Consider the following 8,889-nt stretch of genomic DNA (forward strand, 5'->3'; position numbering starts at 1 on the left):
CAGTAAAACATTTAATCATAAATAATAATGACCATTGTAGAGGAAGTGAGTGAATCTTATAATTGCTGTCAGTACCAATGTCATTGGAACTTCATCCCCTTAATCAAGTTTGTGAAATAGGTATTTTCTTGGCTAGTCTTTATGTTCATTTTAGAGTAAAAATGACATCTCTATAATTTGTTGTTTAAAAAATTTATCTTTTGGAGTATTTTTCTCTTGGTATTATTCTTAAAAAATACTATAGTCAACATGACCAGAGTTAAAACTTCTGACTAGAGTTAAAGCCTCAAATACTAACTTATAGTTCCCATAGCAACCATAATTTACTCTCTTATATAACTCCCTGCTTCATGCCATGGATAATATATGCAATATAACTCTAATTAACTTTCATCGTTCCTTAGATTAAGTGTTTGGATTCCAGGAATAGAAGGTAGAGGAAGGTGGGGAGTGATGCTGTGTTTGTAGAACCTGCAGATTGAGAACAGGAGGTTTGCTAAGTAATAGAAAAAAGATTTACTTAAGATTTCAGTCTTAATACTTTATTGTTTTGGAAAAAAAAAAACATTAAATTGAATATTTAAATTCATGATATATAGTATGCATGCATGAAGTTTCTTAACTGACATTATAGATCTTGAATTAGAATCTTCAAAAATAATTATTAGAATATTGTTTAACTTATTTGATTAGAATACTGTTTTAGAAGATGATATATCCTTATTTTATTTTAAGGACATAGCCATCTGCAAACTGTGAAGAATGCATTTATGTAGTCAATTAAATATTGAGCACCAAATAAGCCCTGTACTGAGAATAAGATACCATCTGTGCCTTCAATATATTTAATATTTTCTTACATTGAATTTTACTATTGATTTCCTCCACTAGAAGTTGTCTATAAGGGCAAGGGCTCATCCTTTTATCCTCAGTACCAAGAACAATGTGTCATGAATCAACACTCAGTATTAGTTGAATCAATGAATGAACAATTAGTCACAAGGGGAAAGGAAGTACATTTGACTGCAGTGCTAAAGATAGGTCATAATTACTAGAAAAGTTGGAATATTTCAAAGTCCTGCATCAACGGCAGGCAAATATTATAAAATGAAATTTGTGGCCTGTTCTTTTATTCATCAGTTCTTAAAATGTATAGCTTGGAATGTCAATGCTACTATATAGTGCTAATGGGACTTAATTTTTCTGTACAGTTATCAGAAACAAAGTTAAAAGTTCTAAAACTTTTAGGAAATTAGTATATTGTGTTAGAAACCTTTGCATTGCTCTGCATTGCTTTCCAAATGCAGGCATGCCTTGATTTATGCAATGGATATGATTCGGGGGAAAACTGTGTATGAAAATTGAATCATATTTAAGGTACATTTTAATTTAATGGGCCCACTTTTGAATACTTCCAAAACAGATAAATTATTTTATAGTACAAATAACCTCTAGCTAACAATTTGAATTTATATCATCACACTGGATTTTTATGTTAGGCATTTGTTTCTTAATTTTTTTTAAATTTGAACACTTGGAATACTGTTTCTTCCAATGGCAGACTCATTAAATTTAGTAGTGCTGACCTGAGTCCTGTTTGTCTAGATTGTTCCTACTTTGATTTGACTGCTTAACTCTGTCTTTTCAGCTTTCTTGGTGTAACTCAGGGGTCTACCAAGACTTAAAGTATTTTTGAATAACCAGTCCTAAGTTAGATTTGCTTTCTAAGCAATAATTTTAACTTTACAAGAAACTCATAATATTGTTTGAGAGAGAATCTAGAAAGATGGAAACTAGTTTTTCATAGTACAGTATTTTCCAAAAATTTAATTTCTTTATTATCATTAAGATTTTTAAGAAGTTTGTGATAAGAAAAGGATAAATTGTGTTGTGCCTAATAAAAGGATAAATTGTGTTGTGCCTAGCAAAGACTGTTAGTAATAAATGTTCCTATTTAGAAAAATAGGCTGTATGCATGTGAGCATGCTGTCACTCAGGCAAATCTGACTCTTCGTGACGTTATGGACTATAGCCAGCAAGGCTCCTCTGTCCATGGGATCTTATAGGCATGAGTACTGGAGTAGGCTGCCATTTCCTTCTGCAGGGGATCCTCCCAACCCAGGGACTGAACCTGCATCTCCTGCATCTCTTGCACTGGCAAGCAGATTCTTTACCACTGAGCCACCAAATATTACATATATTATAAATATGTAAGTATATCTACTCTATCCTTGTTTCAGATGTTCCATTTTTAAGAATCTTATAATTTATCTAATTCAATTTCTTATGCTCTGCAAACACTATAAGCTTTACGTTAGCTCCACAAGCAGGCATCCATATGCCCAGTAGGATTTGCTCCATGGTAGTGGTTTTCAAAGTAAGGGCCCCAAACCAGCAACATCAGCATGGCCTTGTTAAAAATGCAGATTCTCAGATCCCAACTCAGATCTCCTTTATCAGAACTCTAAGGGTGGGGCTGAACAATGTGTTTTACTGTACATCCCACATGCTTTTATCCATGGTAAAGTTTGAAAAGCACAGTTCTATGCAATATGGGAAGGAAAACTCATTATGGATAATGCCTGTTTTGTTGGAAAGATAAGACATGTACACAGTGACAGTAATAACAGGGTGACGATGAGAAAAGGGTGGCATTCACCATAAAATAGTCACAGATAAATTGGACTTAGAATTTGTGAAGAAGAGATTACTCTAGGATGGAACTGATATCCCTAATCATTCATTCATTTATTGAAATATTCTAGGTTCTGGGACTCAGTAAGACATGATCCTTGACTTGTTAAATATTTGGTTTAAGTTGATAAACAGGTGGTTCCACTTGCTAATTACTTCACAACTAGAATAAACTTAAGAGATCACATAATCCATCTTGAGAGTGCATCAAAATCATCTGGATGGCTTGTTAAAGTACATATTGCTGAAGCCCAGCAGTTCTAATTCAGTAAGTACAGGGTGGGGCCTGGGAAGCAATATTTCTAACAAATTCCCAGGTCTTCAACTTGAGAATCACTGACATTAGTCAATAACTTCAAGTTAAAACTGGTAATGCTAGAACCCAGAAATGTGACTTGCCCAACAAAGTTGCTAATGCCTAAGATGGACATAAAACCAGGTTGCCAACTCCCAGTTCGATAGAACCTCCACTGCAGACAGTCTTTGGGACACCCCTTGAAGAGAGGATGCTTGCTTAACATCACAATTGATTCTAAGAACAACTCTAGGAGTAAAGAATTAACTGGATAAGATTTCATCTGACTTTTGTTTATATTGTAATTTCTTATTTCACAATCAGCCCACATTTGTGACATCTGCAGTCTCAATTCTGAACTACCAAGTATTCTATATTGCCTATGGGGATCTGGTCTGCATATAAAAGTAACATTTGAATCTCAATATCATTTCAAAAGGCAATTCTAAAACTCACTAATATTATCTTCCTGATAATAGGGGGCTCTCAGGACAAAGATCTTTCATTACAAAAACACTTCTTTCTGTAGAAGCTCTCTGTTAGATGACTAGTTGTGGAGCTAACAAAAATGAAGCATTTTCATTGAGATTAGAGTGAAAATATGTACTGGAAGACAGTTAATGGAGATAATGCACCATGCGTTCTTTGCTGATAATTCACTTTTCTTTCAGAAGCATGCGTGCTTTATCCATAAATCCACAAATCCATTAATTTCTCTAATTCTGTAAATTAGAGAAAATATATTCATCTCCTATTATTTGGTGATAAAGATAGATTTTCCCCAAATTTAATTAATCTACTTGCATTCTTGAATGATTATGTGAAAAACCCAGACCCCTCAGCACAAATCATGTAATTGTACTTTAAGAGATAATGTGGGAAAAATTAGGCATGGATGAAACTGATATAATCTGAATTGTACTATGACTTCCTCTGAAAAGTTCAAAATCCATATTTAATTGCCTTCATTTTAAACTGAGTCTTGTAAGAAAACTATTTTGATAACCTGAGGGTTAGCACTGAAGAAGGACTAGAAATGAAGAAGAGGCATGACTGCCAGATGGTGTCTTAGCCTCAGTGGATGAATCTTGTGGATATTGGAGGGATGATTTGCTTAATTCCATTGTGATGTCCCTGATGCTGGGAAAGACTGAAAGCAGTAGGTGAAGGGGGTGGCGGGGGCGGCAGAGGATGAGATAGTTAGATAGCATCACCAAATCAATGGGCATTAATTTGAGCAAACTCCGGGACATGGTGAAGGACAGGGAAGCCTGGCATGTTGCAGTACAGGTCACAAAAAGTTGGACTTATTGACTCAACAACAACGTTGTGATGAATGGCCTCTAAAGGGATGAGAGCATATTTTAGACACTTATTTCATACACACACAAATTCACCACTGAATCAATGTTAGTACATAAAGGATGGGGGAACATTGTCTCCACTTCCCTGTAGTTAATTTCTTCTTCCTCCCATTTTGTCAGATAAGGTACAAAAAAAATGTTTAAACTCCAACATAGTTAAATCTTAGACACTCTGACTTGTCACAGTCATTATCAGTCTCCCAGATTAAAGAACAGCTGTTCAGATTCTCTTGGGTAGGACATGATGAGCCTTATTTCCTCCTTCCTGTGGAGCTCAGTTTGAACTGTTTCTGATTCTCTAGAACTTTAAGTAATCATCTACTCTTTAAAAGGAGACAAAAACTCTATACTATTCTCTCGAGGACTTTGGATGACCATTTACTGCTTTCATCTTGAAAACAACTGTTTTATTTTGTTCCTAAATGTAGCATTCTTACTATTACATGAAAAAGTTTACTTAATACACCTTTATTGTGTTGTTAGAAATAGCACAAAGATGTTATTTCCCACATGAAACAATGCCAAGTAATAGTGTCACTTCTTTCTTAATTAAGAGTTTAATGCCTTCAATAATCCCACTTCGGTAGAAATCTGTTTTCTAATGTAACTGACTCAGATTTCTGAAATTGGTTGCTTGGGCTCAAAAAAGAAAAAGTGAAGGTTGGATGAAAGAGAGGAGATAGCTTAAATTAAGGGTGAAATATCTTGAATAGATTTTTATTTCCTCTTACCTACTTCTAGAAGTGGAGGTTTATGGGAAATTACAGGTCTAAAGCAACTTTCAGCTCTGAATTTCTAGTTTTAAGTGTGTATATAGAGTAACTTCATCACTGAATCAGCTTAATTTCATTATTAATAAGATCTAAGAATCAGGTGTTTCTAATATCAGTGTACTAGATTGTTTTACCATCACAGCTCAATTTAATATGCATGTAAATCACCCTCAGATGTTACTAAGATGCAGGTTCTTACTGAGTAGGTCTGAGATTCTGACAAACTCAGTGATAAGGCAGATGCTGCTGTCCATGGACCTCACTTTGAGCATCTGGGGTGTATACAATGCAACACATAATTGAATTTTATGACTTTGTATCTTTTTCCTATCATCTTTGATTCATGTGCAAACAACTTCTCAAGATAAAATAGTGACTCCAGAGGTCAGAGGTTTCATTATAGGAAAAAAGCACACAAGAATTTTTCGAAGTAAAGAATTTGGACTTAGGATGGGCTTCAGTTTTTTTTCAATAATGGAAACACGATAGTAAAATTGAAAGCCTGGCATCTCTTTTTAATTAAGAAGTTTGAAAATGTGTCTAATTCCTAATGATCCATTTTGACTATGCTGGATTCTTCAGCTCTCCTTGAGAAATGAATGTCAACACTTAGAAATTCAGTGTCACTCAAAATCATTTTCCATTTTATGAATATTAGAGTGATTTTAAAACTAAATTTAATTTTAGAATATGTTTTAAGAGTTTGAATATCAACTAAATATGCCACAGTTCAATGCCAGTTGAATTAAGTCAATATACTTTTTTTTCCCTTTTAATAAACATTTGGGGAAATAATAGGAACTCAAAATTTTGGAATTTCAGTGAAAGAATGACATATTATACATCCAATTTATAATTAAATTGTAGGCCAAAAAGCCTTTCAGATACAGTTAAGTCATTTAGGTACACTGTGTGTATCCCCGTAGAAATACATATAACAATAATAAATAACAATGAAAATTTATAGTTCTTTTAAAACTGCAGATAGGATATTGTGCATTACTAACAATATAATTTAGTAGTTTTCATTAATTTACATAAATGCTAACATTTAGAAGCTAAATTTTAAATGTTTTTATAATAGATAAAATTGTATTTAAAAACAACTTTTCCATAATAGCTTAGCTTTTATTGCCTGATCCATATACCTCCTTATATAACCATGAAAAAAATGTTTGCTTTTTGAGAGAATACTTAAAAATTAATCTTGCATTCAATTTGAGGGTACATTTTAAAAGATTTTGATTGTTTCTGTATTCAGAATCTAGTTAAGGTGAATGTGATTAAATTAACATTTATAGGCATTAACATTATAGGCATATATATATTTTTAATGAGTTATGTAAATCTGTGTTCATTCCTCCTAACATATATTCTCAGTTTTTTATTAGGAGAAATGTTAGTTTTTATGTTGTTAAATTCTGGGTGGCTTCCGATGCTTCTGCTGTATTTCTGACTGACTCACAGCTACCTCAAATTGTTAACTGCAGTGATGAATTACAGTAGTTTATTTAGGGCTTCCCTGTAGCTCAGACAGTAAAGAATCTGCCTGCAATGCAGGAAACCTGAGTTTGATCCCTGGGTTGGGAAGATCCCCTGGAGAAGGGAATGGCAACCCACTCCAGTATTCTTGCCTGAAGAATTTCATGGATAGAGGAGCCTGGTGGGCCACAGTCCATGGCGTCACAAAGAGTCAGACACAACTCTGAGCCACACACACTTTCACTTTCTCTTCTTGTGCCATGTAATTTACATACATACTTTCATATACACCTCAGGATAATCCTACATGTCAATCACATTCCTTCTTTCACAAACCCAGAGAAGTTAAGTAATTTATGGGGCTGTCACAGCAACAACAATCAGATAGAAAGACATTGAGTTTTTTACTGTGTCTGCTCTGTCTTCAAAGATCATATTCTTACTCGTTTGTGCCTCCTAGACTGCTGCTCCTGAAATGCCTTTAAGTGTTTGTCTGTAAAGAATACAGCTGTGACTCAGGTTGTTACCACCGCAGGACACAAAAAAGGATTCTTTTACAGTCTAACACTGAGTAGTTGGTATGTTGTGATTACTGTGCTTGTGATTTTCCTATTCTGTTAACTTAAGGGTGTTTTGTCCTTTTTTTTTATCCTGTGACCATCATAATCATTATTTTAAAAATTCTAATCCAACGTCTGTAGATCATTAGAGGCAGTTGTGAGTGCTGTTTCTGAGTCTCTACCTTGGATATAAGTACTAGCAATTCTTCATGATTTTATTGTCTAGGTTTGTTTGTTTTTTTAAATATAAGAGTAATGAATGTTCAGCGTGAAAACAACTCAAACATGATAAGTATATAGATTCATCTCAAGTCTAGTTTCTCAAATGAAACTGCCCTACTACACCTACAGCTCTACAGTGTCCTCTTCAATATGTTCTAAGGGCAAAGTACTTTTTCTGCTCATTTTTAAAACCAAGTGTAAGCAGAGTGGCAAGGAGAAAGAATACAGACAGTCAGCGAGCCTGCTGTGTCCATGGATTCTGTATCTGATCTAATCACAGAAAAAAATTTTTTTTAAATTCCAGAAAGCTCCAAAGCAAAATTTGAATTTGGTGTGCTGGAAACTGTTTACATAGCGTTTGCATTGTACTAGGTCTTTTAAGTAATCTGTGCTGTCGCGCTTCGTTGCTCAGTCGTGTCTGACTCTCTGCAACACTGTGGACTGTAGCCTGCTAGACTCCTCTGTCCATGGGGATTCTCCAGGCAAGAATCCTGGCATGGGTTGCCACGCCCTCCTCCAGGGGATCTTTCCCAACCCAGGGATCAAACCCAGGTCTCCTGCATTGCAGGTGGAACCTTTACTGTCTGAGCCACCAGGGAAGCCCAGTGAGAAAGCTAGGTAGGGATAATTTAAAGTACTCTTGGCCCTTGAACAACATGAGAGTTGAGGGCACTGTTGAAAATTTGCATATAATTTATCGTTGGCCCTCCATAAAGGTGATTTCTCCATATACTTGGTTCTACATCCTCTGATTCAACCAAGTATCATTTAGTGCTGCAGTATCTGCTGTTGAAAAAAAATCTGTGTATAAGTGGACCTGCTGTAGTTCAAACCTGTGTTGTTCAAGAGTCATCTGTGTCCAGGAGGATATGCATCAAGCATATGCAAATACTACACCATTTTATGTATGAGACTTGGGTATTCAAGGATTTTGTATTCAAGGGGGTCATGGGGCCAGTCCCCCCAGGATACCCAGGGACAACTTTACAGATTACATTTAGTGAGGAGACTTATAGTTTCATGTTGGCTCCTGCAATCTGTTCATTTCCATTTAAAATCTAACTTGTCACACACTAAACCAAACAAACCCTTTTGCAAAATCCTGCCACCATTTTGGGGTAATAGCAAAAAAAAAAAAAAAATGATAAATCAGTAAATTTTACTTGTACACTAATTTATAAGTGAATAATTTGAACTTTAACATAGCTTCTGAAGCATACACATCACTTGTCCAGGAAGGCAACAGTCTAACTTTTTTTTTTCCAAGAAACTTTTCCACACACTCATAGAACTCTTATTCAAATAATCGTGGTTAAAATTTTGTCTAGAATATTTCCCCAGAAATTATGTCTGCTTTGCAAATACAAAACAATCACCTATTGTCATATAGTGTGAAGGAGAGAAAGGAGAACGCAGTCTAATAAACATTGCTCAGCAAATTGTGTTTGTTTACTATCAGACACATTAATCTGATATGCCTTTATTCCCTCATTAGTTTG

Source organism: Dama dama, chromosome 19 (genome assembly GCF_033118175.1).
Source record: "Dama dama isolate Ldn47 chromosome 19, ASM3311817v1, whole genome shotgun sequence".
Taxonomy (NCBI): Eukaryota; Metazoa; Chordata; class Mammalia; order Artiodactyla; family Cervidae; genus Dama; species Dama dama.